This window comes from Dama dama, chromosome 5 (assembly GCF_033118175.1).
Source record: "Dama dama isolate Ldn47 chromosome 5, ASM3311817v1, whole genome shotgun sequence".
In the NCBI taxonomy this organism is placed as follows: domain Eukaryota; kingdom Metazoa; phylum Chordata; class Mammalia; order Artiodactyla; family Cervidae; genus Dama; species Dama dama.
In genome coordinates, this window is record NC_083685.1 from 22160873 (window position 1) to 22178134 (window position 17262).

General features: G+C 46.3%; 1 protein-coding gene across 1 annotated transcript in view; it reads left to right on the plus strand.

Moving 5' to 3' along the window:
* Positions 1 to 17262, plus strand: part of TMEM132B (transmembrane protein 132B) — a 383545-nt gene that overhangs the window by 116527 nt on the left and 249756 nt on the right. The gene's annotated exons all lie outside the window — the stretch shown is intronic.

Genomic DNA, 17262 nt, shown 5'->3' on the forward strand with positions numbered 1-17262 from the left:
ACAGGCATAAATCAGCACCTGCTCTTCCCCTTCTAAAGTTCATTACTGAAGTTTTAATGGACATGTGTTTCCTTGGCCCGGTCTATCCCCTGGTTGAGCCCTCAGGAGATTTACGGATAGTGATCAGTTTGAGCTGTGTTCAGACTTAAAATTTCCAGAAGCTGTGTTCTGATCACATAACAAACCAACCCAAAACATAGTAGCTTTAAACAATGATGACATTTGTTTTGTTTTCTAATTGATGGTTTTGGCAGGGACAGCTGTCTCTGTAACATTTGCTGTCCTCTGGGGCGCCTGGAAGGAATCATCTGAAGACTCGCTCGCTCACGTGTCTGGTGGTTGATACTGATTCTCTGTGGGATCTCAGCTCTGCTGAGGCTGGACCGCCACCACGAGGGCTTCCCCTGTGGCTGCCTGACTTCCTCACAGTATGGCAGCCAGTTACAAGGCTCAGCATCCCAGGAGGATCAGGAAGAGATGTATTGCCTTTGTCTTAGAAGTCACATGGAGTCACTTCTGTTGCAGCCACAGGCGAACCCCTACTCAAAAGGAGGGGACACTGGCCCGTGAGGGTGTGTGCACATCAATTGTAAGAAGAGCATGTGACATGGATATACTGCTGCAATCATGTTAGGAAAAAAACACCACCCACTATAAGTAGGGCGATGCCATCCTTGGTCCTGTGTAGGTGCTGAACCAGGTCTTCCAGGTGGCAGTGGCATGGCTTGTGGGAGACCAGGGTGGAGGTGACCGTGTGGACGGTGGCTGGGATGATAGCAGAATCACTGAGGGCTACCCACCGCATCGAGAACTTGTATTAACTCCTCACAACACCCATTGTCTCTCCCATTTTACAGATGAAGAAACTGAGGTTTAGAGCTCCACAGTCCACAGTTAATAAGCAGGGAAGCTTGGGTCAGAACCCAGGCATACAAATTAGATTCCTTTCCTCAAGTCAACATAGCCACCCCCATCCTCCAGGGAGGTAAGATTTCTCCGTTTGCTCTCACTCCATGGGGCTGCCTCTCTGTGGCTACTTGGTCTGCTAGGCCTCTGGTTACCATGGCGACAGTGGCCAGCCACACAGAGTCACTTGTGACCTTTCTCCCTTCTCCCTACTCAGTGGTTCTTCCTCTTATTGAGCAGAGAGAGGTTTCAGAAGGGCACCTCCTATCCATCTGCTAATAGGCTTGTTGATTTGAGAAATGGTCTTAGGTGTCTCCTTGACTCAAGGCAGGGACTGAGCAGTTATACAAATGAAATACGATGTCATGTCAGGCAGCCCATCACCGAGTTCTGGTGCCTGAGACTGTCCAATTATACACAGCTGTTTCCAGGCTTCCAAACTCTTCTGTGAAAGACCTTTCAGGGTGGAATTTTTCCTGCTCATTCCTCTGGGCTATTTTGGGAAGATGTTCACATATTCTTAGACATAATTGTGCATGACGAAAGGGGGGTATGTGTCGGTGTTTGCTGAAGAATTCTGTAACCCGTGCCCTATCAAAGGGAAGTTCTCACTTGAGGATGTTCCCAGCTCTTTAGTGCTCACCCTGTGTGGCATCTCTGTTAGTCACAGGGGATCCAGGCCTAACTGTTATAAAAGTGAGACCATCTCAATCCTGGGTCAGAAGGGGAGGCAGCTGCCACTTCCAAATGGTGGTTTAAAATCAAAGTTAATTGGGATTTAAATGAATTGAAATAGACATGAAAGTTTTACACACATGGCAGTTGATGGCAATTTGTCCTTCCAGTTGGCTCAGGTGCACAAGTCATATCATCCATAGTGTCAAATAGTCAGAGTCTGACCTCATCTTTCTCCTCCACCTGCTCCAAACCTCATCATATCCTGCCTGGAATCTGCCATGACCCCTATCACATCTTCCTGCTTTCATGGTGGTCTCCTTACAGTCTGTCCTCACCAAGGAGCCAGAATAAACCTTTTTAAAATGTAAATCATATCATGGTGCCCCTCTGCTCAAAATCCCATACAAACAGGGCAGAGAGTGGGCAGTTCAGAGGGCAGGCGGCGAGGGCAGGAAGCATGGATGAGGGATTTATGATCCATCTTTTTTTCAGTATCTTGATATTTCCCTCCTGGCTGCGTGAGATGCAGCCTGGAGAAGCTGAAGTAGTATCTCCTTTGGCTGGTCAGGCCAGACCTGACTTTCAGTGATGAGGGATGTGTCTGATTGGAAGGACATTTCAGATCAAAGCGACAGGCTCGTGTTATAAAGGAGTGAAGCAGGTGCTCTATGGAAACCAAAGAGCTGTCAGGATTCTGTCTCCAGGTCAGGTAATAGGGAGTGGTGAGAACTGTGGCAAAGCAGAGACCACTTTTTGCTCCGCTTGTCAAGAGACTCCCAGACTGGCCAGCTGTAGTCATATGGGAATGTGGGTCTGATGCTTCCAGGTCTTCCAGCTTTTCAAGGGAAGCCAGAAATCCAGCCTTGTGGATCCTCCCTGTTTTGGTTTTTGACAATCATTGTGAGCTCAGGGATTTGAACATACTGCATGTGTTTCAGCCACGGAGTTGCTCTTTGCTTGGATACTCTAAATCGATCCAGCTTTTGCTGGCAAGCGCTCCTTTCAGGCTGGCTCATGTGTCCTCTTGACACGTCCCCGTCACTTTTGGAACACTCACCCATTTCCTGGCACAAGCTATTTTAGGTTCATCTGGTATGTTTCCTGCTCCAGAATCAACCATTTCTTCAAGAAGTCTGGAGTTGAGCTCTTTTTTGAAAGGTTGACAGTAAACCTATGTTCAGAATGAAAGCTTGGCTGTAGGCAGATCTGCTCCTGGGGTGGCCCCCTGGGGTCCCTGGGTAGATGCCTCCGCACCGTTTGGACAACCTCAGGCCAAGTGCCACCATCTTCCAGGAGACCGGCCTCTGTTCCTGGGGCCTGTGGGGCTGATGAACGACACAGCTAATGCGTCTGGACAGCTGCATTCCGCCGGGGCAGCCACCCAGGAACGTCTGATAGGCACGTTCCCCGAGAGCTGCTCCTAGAGATTTCAGGTGTGGATTTGGAAATGATGAAGCAGGCTCTATAGACCGTGTCAATGTCCCCAGCTCATTGTCTTGTCTGTCACTGTGGAGTTATAGGGGGACCCGTGATGGGGGTCAGTGTCTGGAATGGGTCATCCCTAATGCACAGACTGTAAACCCATGGAGAGGTCTCTCTTAACACCTTCTGCCTCTGCTGGCAGCCACTGCCCACGCCTCTCCCGCGTAGGCCACTGGGTGCTGCCTGTGTCGTTTAAAAGCTGGTTCCTGCTGAGGACACAGACTCTATAATTTCTCTGTAACACCTCCAGTGTGAGCTTGGGCTCAGATCACCAGGGGTTGAATCCTGGCTTAGCTACAGACTGGATTTGGAACCTTGGGCAAACTACTTCATCAGGCTGTGCCTGAAACAGACTCGCAGACATAGAGAACTGACTTGTGGCTGCCAAGGGGGCAGGGAGGGAGAGGGATGGACTGGGAGCTTGGGGTTGGGAGATGCAAACTATTACATTTAGAATTAGATAGGCAACAAGGCCCCAGTGTATGGCACAGGGAGCTATATTCAGTATCATGACAAGCCATAATGGAAAAGAATATAAAAAAGAATGTATGTATGTAGCTGAAGCACTACAGCAGAGATTGGCACAACATTGTAAATCAGCTATACTTCAATTAAAAATAAAGAGATAGAATCAAAGGGGGAAAAAAGCACAAACTTGACACTATAAAATACGTGTCATGAGGCTGCAATGAAAAAAAGTAGAGACAGTGAAAACCTACCTCAGAGAATTGTTGTGACTAGTAAATGAGTTAATACATGTAAATCCCTTAGGACAGTGACCGAAACACAGCAAGGCTCAACAAACATTGACATTTATGATTCTGTCAATCTTTGGGTCCAGGCAGGCATAAACAATTCTGTGTTGTGAGTTGCATGGTCCAGTGTATTTCTTTTTGTCTTTTCCTTTTTTCTTTGCTTTCCTCTCTCTCTCATTTTTTTCTTAAAGTTAACTTTATTGAAGTATCATTTTCATACAGTATAATATATCCATTTTAAGTGGATAGTATTTTGATGAATGTTGACAATTTATATACACATTTAATCTTCACCATAATTTAGCTCTGAACATTTTTATCACTTCCAAAATACCTTGTACCACTTCCCATACAGTACATCCCCTACTCCATCTAACCCTCTCCAGCCCCAGGTATCTATTGTTATCTTCCTGCCACTATGGATTGGATTTGTCTTTTCTGGAGTTAAATATACATTTTCCTCTCTTTCTTGATTTCCCCTTATCCCTTTCTCTCTCTCCTTCCTTCCCTCTGTTGATTTGAACTATTTTTCTGCCACATGCATCCTCAGCTGGCGTTGTGGACATGTGACCTGTGCGGTTACACAGGGTACCACCCTCAGGAGGGTCCCATACTTTATTTAATGCTTTGTTGTTGCCAGCTTGATTTTTTTTTTTTTTTTTTGGTTGGGCTGCATCTTCATTGTGGCACCCAGGCTTCTGGGCTTAGTTGCCCTGAGGCATGTTGGATCTTAGTTCCCTGACCCCGGATCGAACCCACGTCCCCTACCTTGGAAGGCAGATCCTTAACCACTGGACCACCGGGGAAATTGCCGAAATTCTTAAAAAAAAGTTTTGAACAAGGGCTCCTCCATCTTAGTTTGCACGAAATCCACAGTTGGTGCCAGGCATTACCAAGCCATGGGGCATGTGTAGGGGCATCTCTGTTTCTCTGTCTCCTGAGGCACGAGGGGCTTTCAGTGTATGTACCGACTAAATGGAATTCCTATCAATGGGGCTATGAATTCTTCTCTTCCCTCCATTCGGCATCTGCCTGGGCAGTGTGTGAGCTCGTATATAAATGTGTGCAGAACCCTTTGCCTGAGTGTGTGGAGCGAATTCCATGATGCTCTCTTTCTCCGAAAATCTCCATCCAGTTTGTGGTCCAGCAGCTGGCTCAGAATTTGTCCTTTGGGAACCAGCGTCGACATGCCTTGTGGGCATCTGAGAACGTTTACAAGGTCTTGCCTTCTGCAGCAATGGCCCCTCCTTAGTAGCTGGAGGTTTCGCTGAAATTTGGCATCGACTTGACAGCAGGGGCCAGGCCCTCTCCTCTATCCCTCTCAGAACAGCTTCTCAAGAAGACACTGCCTTCTGCCCTGGGTGGGCTGAGAGGATTAGGAGACAGGTGACAACTGGGCTCCCATGGGCTTCTTGCTTCTTGTTGAGTAGGCGCCTCCGCATTTGGGCTCACAAGAGGCTCAGCCGCTTTTTCCAGCACGAGACTGAGCCTGCGAGGGCCTGAAGCCGGCAAATCCTCTTAAGCTGGGAACAGCTCAAGGTCATGAACCCTTGCGAGGGAGGCACAAAGATCTTTTCTTCCAGCGCAAATTAGCGACATTTCCGGGGCTGTTGTCATTTTCCGGCTGAGTCTCAGGGGTTAGAAGTTGGGATGGATTTGCCTTTCTTTGGCGCTGATGACCCAGGCCTCCTGGCTGTTCTAGCGTAGATCAGAACCAAGATGAACTGAGACATGTCTTCTTTGCACTGTCCTTGGCTGCCTGGGAGGCTGTGAGGCTGGGTGGCTGGGCGAGGTGCTTGCAGGTGGAGTAGTGGCTGTTATGTGGGTCAGGTTCTTGGGTTCCCTGGCCTGGCTTCTGCTGTTTTCCTCACTGAAGAGAGCATCCTCCTGGGCTTGTCAACTTGATCAGTCCCAGAGACCAGGCAGGCATGCACCCAGAGGAGGTAGATTCAGGCTAGAAAAGGCACAGAGCAATTGCAAATCACAACAGATCGATAATTTGTCTGGGTGAGGGTGTGATGTCTCTTACAGAGGCTATGCCGTGGGGCTCCTCCCAAGCCTGTCTTCACTTTCTTCTGCTTGCTCGCTTCACTCTGCACTACCTTCCTGGCCCAACTTGTGCTTGTGCTTGTGGTGCCTGCCTTCTCGTTATTCTGGGTGTTTTTTTTTTTTAAGGACGAGTTCCATAGGTGGCATTCGACCAGTAGGGGCTCCGAGTGGACAACCTGCCACTACCTGGGTTCAGACTCTCCCTCCACCCCTGCTAGCTGTGTGATGTGAGCAAGTGACTTCAGCTCTCTGTGCTTTTGTTTCAGCCCATGAAGGAGCTGACCGTGGTACCTCTGCTTGTAGAGAAAGTAAAAGTGGATTACTGCATGTTAAGTGCTTGGGATGGTCCCATGGCACAGAGTGAGTGCTGTATAAATGTTAAATGCTGTTATTTAAATTCACTGAGAACTTTTAAAAATTTGTGTGTATATATATATATTTATTTATGGCTATGCTGGGTCTTCTCTGATGTGCAGACTTCCTCTAGTTTCGATGAGCAGGGCTACTCTCTAGTTGTGGTACGTGGGCCTCTCATTGTGGTGGCCTTTCTTGTTGTGGAGCGCAGGCTCTGGGCCACGTGGGCTTCAGTGCTGTGGTGCACCGGCTTAGTTCCTCTGCAGCATGTGGAATCTCCCTACACCAGGGACTGAACCTGTATCCCCTGCACTGGCAGGTGGATTCCCAACCACTGGGTCACCAGGGAAGTCCCAGCGAGAGCTTGTTGTGGCCTCATAGGCATCTGCGTAGAAAGAGGCTCTCTGCCTCCTCCTCCCATAAGCAGTCGATGTGCAGAAGCACCAGGACACTTGCATCCCTGGCTTGCCAGCCGGGCAGCACTGAGAAAGAGGTGATCTTTTCTCTCAGTCCCTGTCTTTGGCTTTTCTTGGGCCAGGAGCGGGACACTGGCTTTCGGTTCTAGTCCTTCCATTTCCATGATGGGTGGCTGTTGGCAAATATACCTTGTCTGCTGTGTTTCTACTCTGAGCCTTCACCTTTGGGAGGTGCTTAGAGGGTAGGGTAGGCTTGACCGGAGGGACTCCAGACCCACCTCTGCTACATCCAGAAAGCTCTTACTGCTCATCTTTATCAGCTTCCCCATAAGAAAGTTTTTCTTTCCTGAAACAACTTGGAAACTCCACTGTAAATGAAAATGCAAATAAATGTAAACAAGGAGACACGTATGAGAATTGTTTCTTAAAACATTACATCTTATCACAGAAACTTGGAACCTCCCTCAATATCCAGCAAAAGAATGGATCCATATGGTATTTCCATACAATGGGATGTAATGCAGTAGCGGAATGAGTGGGTGACAGCAATGTGTATCAATAGATGTGAATTTCACAAATACAATGTGTAGTGGAAAATGCAAACTGCAAAGGAATAGAGTATACTCCTATTTATACAATGTTTAAAACTCCAGAAACAATACAGTATATTGTGGTGTAAGTAGACATCATACACTGTAGTCAAGGTAAAAGAAAATGCAACCATGAGGAACCCCAAGTTCAGAAAAGGGGTTCCTTTGGGGTCAGGAGGGGAATGTGGTGGGGACTGAGCCCAGGGTCATCAGCTGATTTGTGATGTTTATTTCTTCAGTGGTATGTGTACATTTATTGTTTCAGACAGTCTTTTGCATATCTTAAATATCACATCATACATTTAAAAATAGTTTGAGCACCCCAAAGTACAATAGCCAATACAATAGCCAATTGGAATGGAAGCTTTTCCAATACAATGGAAGCAACCTAAATGTCAATCAACAGAGGAATGGATAAGATGTGGTACATATATACAATGGAATATTACTCAGCCAAAAAAAGGAATAAAATCAAGTCATTTATAGAGATGTGGAGGGACCTAGAGATTGTCATACAGAATGAAGTGAGTCAGAACGAGAAAAACAAATATTGTATAATATCTATTATCTGTGGAATCTAGAAGAATGGTACAGATGAACTTATTTGTAAAGCAGAAATAGAAACACAGGTATAGAGAACAAATAGATGAATACCAAGGAGTTAAGTGGGGGAGGGATAAATTGGAAGATTGGGATTGGTATACATATACTCTTGGGTATAAAGTAGATAACTAATGAGATCTTACGGTATAGCACAGGGAACTCTACTCAGTGCTTTGTGAGATGGGAAGGAAATCCAAAAAAGAGGGGATGTATATGTACATGTGTGTGTGTATATATATATACACTATAACCAATTCACTCCACTGTGCAGCAGAAACTAACACAACATTGTAAAGCAACTATACTCCCATAAAGTTGATTAAAAAATAGTTTGTCTTAGCAAAAATATGTAAAGCTAAACAAAAAAATCTGAAAGGCAATGGACTGAAAGTCCTTGGTTTCCTCCCTGGCACTGACTCTGAGTGTTCTCAGAGGTCATCAGTGAGAGCTTAGTTTCCCAGGTGAGTAGGGCAGAGAAGTGGTAGGAGAATCAGAAGAAGTGGCTGGACTGTCCCAGTGACCTTGGATTAGAGCTGAGTCCTCTCTGTCAGTCTCCTCACCTGTAGAAAGGGTAGAATCAGCCCCTGTGACTGTATGCACAGGGTTGATGCAGGAGCTTTCTGCGGTGATGGTGCCTGTTGGGCATTTCACTCAGAGCTGGGTGCCATGAATGTGGAGGACGTAGTAGATGCTGTTAGTGATGACATGGGGGCAATCTGGTAGTGACATCTGTCACCCCATTGATTAATGGACTGATCTGGCTGGCTAAGCAGGTGTCCTCTTCCTTCCTCACCACTCCACGTCCATCCCTCCTGGAGTTGTGGACTTGGTTGAAGAGGACCACCTTCCCCAATAGAGGAGGGCCAGTCTTGGGTCAAGGGTAAATGAGTAGCTGCACTCCCCTGCTAGAACCTCCGAACAAGCTCTTTAGGGTGACAGGTGGAGGGAAGAAGGAGGCAAAGTGATGAGGACATGCAATGCCGTCCCCTCCACCCAGGAGAGGCCCTCTGCTCTTTTAGCTCCGAATGCTCCCCTGTCAATGGCTCTACTGTCTCAAGTTCAAAGCCCCATGAGGACCAGTTGGTTTTCACTCATGCTGCTGCCCAGCCTCTGTTCTGGTTGCACACACTGCTTCTTTTCTCTTGGCCACAGGCTGGCCCTGACCCTTCACAGACCCCACGGCTAATGGTGGCCTCAGATTAACCTCCCTATGCTGCTGAGGGGGCACTAACTGTGTGCTTCCCCTCGGGTCTGGGCTGTCCTCCTTCTCGCTGACCCTGGGTGATGGGGGCAGCCTGTCCACCCTCTGCTTGTGGGTGGGCCTTTCTCTCTGACCCCCAGAGGACAGGAGTCTTCTCTGTTCAAATAGAACAGAGAGGGGCTTGCTCTTCAGGGGAGTAGTCAGATGCCCTAGGGCAAAGCCTTGCCAAGACAACAGCTTCTCTTTGTCACGAAAGCTGGATCAGTCTAGCTGGCTGCCTGTTTGGCACCAGGGTGTAGGATGCATTCTCCAAGGTCACAGGGGATAGAGTTCATTGAGGATAGAGGAAACCTGCAAGCTAGAGAGGAGGAAGAGGAAGAAAAACCAAACCGCATCTTCCCATTGGCCCTGTGGAGGGATCTTCGAGGTCCTTGCCATTCTGTTGGACTCATAGTGCAGGGTTTGCATTGCATGGAAGGACACTGCCCAGGCTCACCTACTTTTTGTTGGAAGTAGGCAGAAAGCAGCCTTGTTAGTATTTGAATTTTCAGGCTGTTTGATACCAGGCAGTGTGGGTGGATTCAAAGTGCCAGCTGTTTATCAAAATCATCTGGAAATGCCAGCAACACACACTTGGGAAGCTCAGACCCATCCCTCCTGGTGGAGATCAGAACTCTTGGCCCTTCAGGAAACTGAGCTTGTCGTTTAGCTTGTTGAGCATACTTCCAAGTCTTGACTGGACAGCCATGCTCCTTATATTACCCCATTGCTTTCCTGTTTGCCTGGGATCTAGATCTGAGTCATTATGTCTTTGTGGGTGAAATCCTGTCTTCTCTAGTCCTCTGAGGAATCAGACACCCTATTTATTATCACAGAGGGCCCAGTTTAGTGATGGTTTCATTTTTCTATGAAAAGCCAAGAAACAGTTACCCCTGTGAGGGTACGTTGGTTTCAAGAGACAGAAAGCATTAGACAGGGGAAAAAGGAATGTATTGGTTCACACAGTTGAAAAGCTTCAGGTATGGCTTGATCCAGCAGTTAAAAGATTGTTATCAGGACCTAGTATCTCTCCTTATCTTGGATTTCCCTTGAGGATTAGCTTATTCTATGCATCCATATGGGGATAAGATGACCTCTCAGTAAAAGCCAGAGGGAATAAAGAGTTCTTGCCAAATATTTCAAATAGAAGTCCTGTGCCTCATTGTCACTGACCTGTGCTGGGTCTCTGACTGGCCAGACCTGGGTCAAGTACCCATTCCTGGAGATGAGAGTGGAATTGCAGCCACCTAAAATACCAAGAGAGAGAAGGCACTGGCGATCACTCCAGTACTCTTGCCTGGAAAATGCCATGGGTGGAGGAGCCTGATAGGCTGCAGTCCATGGGGTCACTAAGAGTCAGACACGACTGAGCGACTTCACTTTCACTTTTCACTTTAATGCATTGGAGAAGGAAATGGCAACCCACTCCAGCGTTCTTGGCTGGAGAATCCCAGGGACGGCGGAGCCTGGTGGGCTGCTGTCTATGGGGTCGCACATAGTCGGACACGACTGATGTGACTTAGCAGCGGCAGCAGCAAAATACCAAGAGGGGGAGGAGATTGTTCCCAAAGGAAAACTGGAATGCAGTTACCGGAAGCGGGTAAATAATCATGCAGAGTGATTAGCTAACCCACACCATCCACAGGGATACAGAAGGACTACCTATCTCAGGCAGCACAGCTCATTGTTTCTGACAAAGACATGGCCTTCCTTTGCAATGTCTCCAAGTCCTGAACTAAGCCTGCAGCCTTTGTTTGGAGTGTTGTCTTGAATCCTGGCGTTCCTCCCAGAGCCCCTTGTTGGAACTGTATCAACAATGGCCCAGTCAGTGAGGTAGTCTAACCCAGCAACCTCATTCATACGGGAATCAGAGAGGAAACAGGAGTGGAGAGAAATTGCTGGCCTGCATTAAATTTAGATTTATTCTGCTGGAGCTAATTGTAATCTTTATTTGGTCCCAAGTGATTCATTCTTATCGTTCTTATTATAGTGGAGAAAATTAATTTTTATTCTGCTGTAAAGGTGGCTGTAATAATCTGGGTTCAGGGAGGGGGATTACTTTAATAAGATTTGCCAGTAGGTTTTGAAACAGTCAGCTTTTGTGAGCGTGGAGCAGGCCTGTTGGCGGAGAGGATGCGAGGGGGGTCCAGGTGGGAAATCCTGGGTAAACTCAGCTAGGAAAAGGAATAGGTTTGTTTGCTCTGTAAAGAGTGCCAGTGTCCTTTCATTCTTTATGTACAGGGGAGGTTCCGAGGGGGTGGGAATCTAAGCAGATCTCAGGGTCTTTGACTGACTTAAATGGAAGCAAATGCATTTACCCCAGTTCTGAGCCTGCTCATAGGACAAAGGAAAATGCCCTCAGAAAATGCCCTGGTCCTCCATTCGGGGATTGCCAGCATTTGAAAGCACGTACCCTCCTGGTATAGACTGCAGATGGTGACTGCAGCCATGAAATTGAAAGACGCTTGCTCCTTGGAAGAAAAGCTATGACCAATCTAGACAGCATATTAAAAAGCAGAGACATCACTTTGCCAACAAAGGTCCATCTAGTCAAGGCTATGGTTTTTCCAGTAGTCATGTATGAATGTGAGAGTTGGACTATAAAGAAAGCTGAGCGCCAAAGAATTGATGCTTTCAAACTGTGGTGTTAGAGAAGACTCTTGAGAGTCCCTTGGACTGCAAGGAGATCCAACCAGTTGATCCTAAAGGAAATCAGTCCTGAATGTTCATTGGAAGGACTGATGTTGAAGCTGAAACTCTAGTACTTTGGCCACCTGATGCAAAGAGCTGACTCATTTGAAAAGACCCTGATGCTGGGAAAGATTGAAGGCAGGAGGAGAAGGGGACGACAGAGGGTGAGATGGTTAGATGGCATTACCAACTCAATGGACATTAGTTTGAGTAAACTCCGAGAGTTGGTGATGGACAGGGAGGCCTGGTGTGCTGCGGTTCACGGAGTCTCAAAGAGTTGGACACGACTGAGTGACTAAATTGAACTGAACTGACTGACCATCCTGGTGCAAGGGAGCAGGTGTTACAAGGTCATCATCTCTCATGTGAAATTAGAAATCCTCAAAGCTCTGAAAACTGAAATGCTTTGGGTAAATTTTTAGCAGAGTCATTTGGTGGCAAAACCTCACCTGAGCTCATTTATGACTTATACCATGATAATGAGTGTTCTTTTCTTTGACTTTGGAATCATTGTTGGCTTTCTTATTTTAAAAAATTTATTTGACTGTGCCAGGTCCTAGTTGTGGGATGCAGGATCTAGTTCTCTGACCAGGGATTGAAATTGGGCCCCCTGCACTGGGAGCTCAGAGTCTTAACCACTGGACCATCAGGGAAGTCTGGGAACCATTGTTGGTTTGATGAAAGAATGCTGCTCCAGATCCCACTAAAGATGTTACTATTATAATATACAGTATATGCAATGGATTGCTTCCCTGTGTCAGAAAAATTAGAGGGCAAGATTTCTGGAAAAGAGGTGTTGGGTCTCCATGAATGTCAGATTTGTCAGATTTTAGGGAGAGAAATCAGAGTTCCTGATTTTTATGTGAAATTTCTCAGTTTCTATAGAGTAGTTTCAGATTCAGATTTTAAAATATGTTTTGAAGACAGAAAAAGATACTTGATGCTATTAGTCATTGGGGAAATGTAGATTAAAACTCGAATGAGGGGCGCTTCCCTGGTGGTGCAGTGGTTGACTTCGCCTTCCAGTACAGAGGGTGTAGATCTGATCCCTGGTGGAGGAGCTAAGATCCCACATACTTTGGGGCCAAAAAACCAAAACATAAAACAGAAGCAATACTGCAATAAATTCGGTAGAGACTTAAAAAATTGTCTGCATCAAAAAATCTTAAAAAAAAAATAATGAGAACAACAGGATGGCCAAAATACAAAAGGCTGATGATATCAAGTATCGACAAGAATATAGAGAAACTGGACTCCTGTTGATGGAAATGTAAAATGGTGCAGTTGCTTTGGGAAGTAGTTTGGCTGTTTCTTGGAAAGTGAAATGAAACGGACACCTATCCTATGACTCAGCATTTCCACCCTTAGGTATCTAACCTAATAGAAATGAAAGACTTGTTCATAAATATTCCTAACAGCTTTATTCATCATTGCCCTCAGCTGGAAATGGCCCAGATGTCCATCAACTAGTGAATGCATGAACACACTACGGCATATTCATACAATAGAATAAAAAGGAATCACCCACTGATTCACGAAACAATGTGGGTGACTTTCAAATAATCATGCTGAGTAAAAGGACCCAGACCCACAGGTATGCATATGGTATGACTACATATGCATATGAATTTCTAGAAAAGGCAAAACTATAGAGCAGATCAGTAGTTGCCTGGGGCCATGAGTGGGGATGGGGGTCACCTACATACTAGCATGGGGAACTTTTAGGGGCAATGGCCAGGTTCTAAAACTGGATGGTGGTGATGATTACACACCTGTACAGATTCATATCGAACTGTACACTTAAAATGGGTACATCTTATGGTATGTAAAGGACTACTCAATAGGACTATTAAAATCTGTGAAGACAGAATAGATTCATATGCCTGAAATTTAAAAAAATATACAAATGATGATAATGAAAAAAAAGTGATGATACTATAATGAAAAAAATCTTGACTGCCCAACAGCAATCCAGTTTTCTTTTGCACAGGCAACCAAGGTTCTTAGCTTCTCCCCAGTGTGTTCAGAGAGCTTTATGCATGGAAAAGCACATAAATATATCTTTCCATATGTATATATAGTTTGTTTTCCCCTCTCGAATACTAGTAAACCGCAGACACTATTTTGTACACAGTTATTTTCACTTAACATGCAATATGTCTTGGAGATCTTTTTCTAACACAAAAAGCTGCATTTTTGCAGTCCTGTAATTTCACTTCATGGTATGGCTCTCACAGCACTGATGCAGCCACTCTTTTATCGATGAACACTTGACTGGTTTCCAGGCTTCGGCCCCTTACAGAAATGCTCGGCCAAATTGCTTCACCTCATGGTGTCCCTCAGCTTCCTCATCTCTCAGTGGAGCTCCTGGTCTCACCTGCTTACCTCCCAGAAGCGTGACGAGGAAATGAACTCATCTATAGAAAGTGCTTAAACAGTACCTAGCACACAGAAACTGGGGGTAAAGTGTTACAAAGATTGTTTCCAAGAGGAAACTTGCACGTCTGTCATTTCACCTGTGTGCAGGTGTATTAGGATAAATTCTGGGAAGGCCAGTTACTCACTCAAAGGATACACGCAGATGAATTTTGGATGGATTTCGTCAAATGATCAATTTTACACCTTTGAGTGATGAATGAGATTGTGTCCGCAGAGACTCACCAAACCACAGTAGATCTGATCTTTTGGATTTTTGTCAGCTGGAGGTAAGCGGTGGCATCTCCTGATTTGGGAAGGAAAAGACCCCAACTTCAATGGGCTTCAATCAAAATTCCTCTGGCCCACTGGTATAGACAGTTATCTACCGTAAATACAAAACAAGTCTTTCCACTGACATAGTTAGGAAACAGGGGAGGACATCATAGCCTGTGACACCAATTCCATCACGTTTATGAGTTTTGCAAATTGAATAAGGAATACAGATGACTTTTCAGGACACAGCTGCCATGTCCTGGGAACATATGCGTAAGGTACAAACACAAACACATGAAACTCAGAGAAAAGCCGACAAGAAAGCTTTTGAATTCTCAACAAAACATGACCGTTCTGAGGCACCGTAAGATGCGTGGTTATGTGAGAGGCATTCATAGTCCAGGCAGGAGGAGAATGACATGAAATGCACAGTTTTTGGAGACGGGCAATTTTCCAGCTCAGACCGGCTTGTGTTGGATTTGACTGTTTGGAAGAAGTTGCAACATTGGAGAAATGATTGGAAAGTAATCTGTTGGTCAATGTATTTATTCATTAAACATTCAAAGAATGATTATTTGAATCTATGGATCGTTGGCATTGGAAAGTTGTTGATCAGAGATGTGACATTTTTGCAAAGAATTCCAGAAACACAGGGCCTCAGATATCTCACCGGAAGCTGGCTCATTTTTATGGTGCAAGGAGATGCTCACTTCCTGTGTGTTGTTTTTAAAAGGACTCTTTGTTTTCCGTTTCCAACTTTTTAGTTGGAACTTTCTAGCTGCCTGTCTCTGGTGGCAGTTTCTCCTCTTCCTACACAAGTCATGGAACTTCACAGGATGCCACAGATTCAAGATGTGTGTGCGTGCAAGGATTCCTCCAATTTGAGACAGAGGACCCTCCAAGTGACCCAGCAGCTCAGGGTCTCTGAGGACCAAGTTTCTGGCTAACTTCTGGTTTACTTTCTGTGGGCTGAAACTTACACCCAGGAGCTCTGAGCTCCCTGCTCAGTGCAGAAACATCCATCTGCAGCCCTGGGACTCTTATCCTCACACCACACTGTTCCTGGGAAGAGGGGAGGTGTCTCTGGGGAGCCTCTGCACAGGTCTGGAGAACTTGTATCTCTGCAGTTTATATCCCAATGGTCTGGTTTGGGTTACGTGCCCATTGATGACCAAATCGCCAAAATTTTTCCTCAAAGGGAGAGAAAAGAAACATATTGGGGAGACAACAAATGCTTAAAAAATAAGGAAAAGACTCCCAAGAGTCCAGCAGTTGGCCAGTCCCTGTACCTTTGGACTTCAGGAGACTTGATTTGGGATCTGTTCACTGCTTTGGGGAGAATGACTCTTTCTTTGAGTGATTGGTCTTGGGCTCAACAATCTTTATTTCAGTACTTAAGATTCTGCTGAAAAAGCTACCCGCCCTCTTCGTTGACCTGTTTCCAATAAAGAAGGCATGAGCTAAGGATGGAGCGCACTCTGACATTCCGTTGTCATAGCAACCTGGGTGGTAAACATCAGCTTAATGCTATTTAAAGTGGGGAGTGGTGATGGCAGGAATTAGGAACTGGGGGGCATTTGAGTAAAGCTGGAGATTTGGTACTCTAGTCCCAGCTCCAGATTCTACAGGAGATATTCAGGGGGATGTCTGGGCAGACAGTACTTCTATCTATCTGCACCAGGGACGTCCGTGGGCATGATGAGTTAGAGCTACCAGAAGATGGTCTCGGACCAGACTCAAGGGGAGGGACCTCTAACTCCTAGTCTGAGCCTCCTTTTTCTGACCACATTTCTCCAAAGAGTTGTCTGTTTTCGGTGCTTCCCTTCCTCGTGTTCTGCCTGCTCCTCGCCTCCATCATTCTGCTTCTTGCCACTGCATCTCCACTGAAACTCTACCGAGTTCATCCAAGCTGTTGTCAAATGCTCGGGCTCTTCTCAGGGAAGGAGCCCTCCTTCTCAGAAGTCTTCCTAGCACTCTGATAGCTGATCTTTTAAAAAAATATTTATTTATATTTATTTATTTATTTGGCTGTGCCGGGTCTTAGTTATGGCATGCAGGATTTAGTTCCCCCACCAGGGACTGAGCCCAGGCTTCCTGCATTGGGAGCTCAGAATCTTAGCCACTGGGCCCCAGGGAAGTACCCCACTGATGTCTTTTCTGATAACATAGACATCCATCTCTCCCCTGCTGCACGTTGTGAGTGCCCCTCGGAGCTTTCTCTTCAAGGTTCTTTGTCACCTGCCAGAGCCCCCCACATTAGGGTGTCTCTTCCCACTCTGTGGGTGTCTCTTTGGGCTGCTTCCCCAAGTGACTGCACTTGCCACTGCCTTTCTGGCAGCATCCACATCCCTCCCTCAGTCAGAGTCCTTCTGAGCTGTGGCTGCAGTGTCTAATGCATGACTTCGTGGGCATTTCTACCGGGTGGGCCCACTTGTCTCTCAGACTCACTATGCCCCAAGTAGAGTGCATCCCCCTCCCGCAGGGATGCTCTCCCTGGTCTCTGTGGCTGTCGCACTCTTTTGCCTGAGCCTCAGCCCAGCACAACTCTTAATTCTTTCTTTTCCCCTCCCACCATAGCTAGGTAATCCCCTAGTCCTCTCAAAATCTCTTGAACCTTTTCTCCATCCTACTGGCCCTTTCTGTAGTAGAGCGCATAGAGACTTTGAGGAAACTGGAGCTGATAAACCAAAAGATATGACCATGCGATGACCAGCACCATGAGAGAGACAGCACTTTCCCTGGGGAGATGGGCAATAGCTGGGGGTGAAGCGGGGGGGTGCTCACATGTCCAGAGCTCAGTGGGAGGT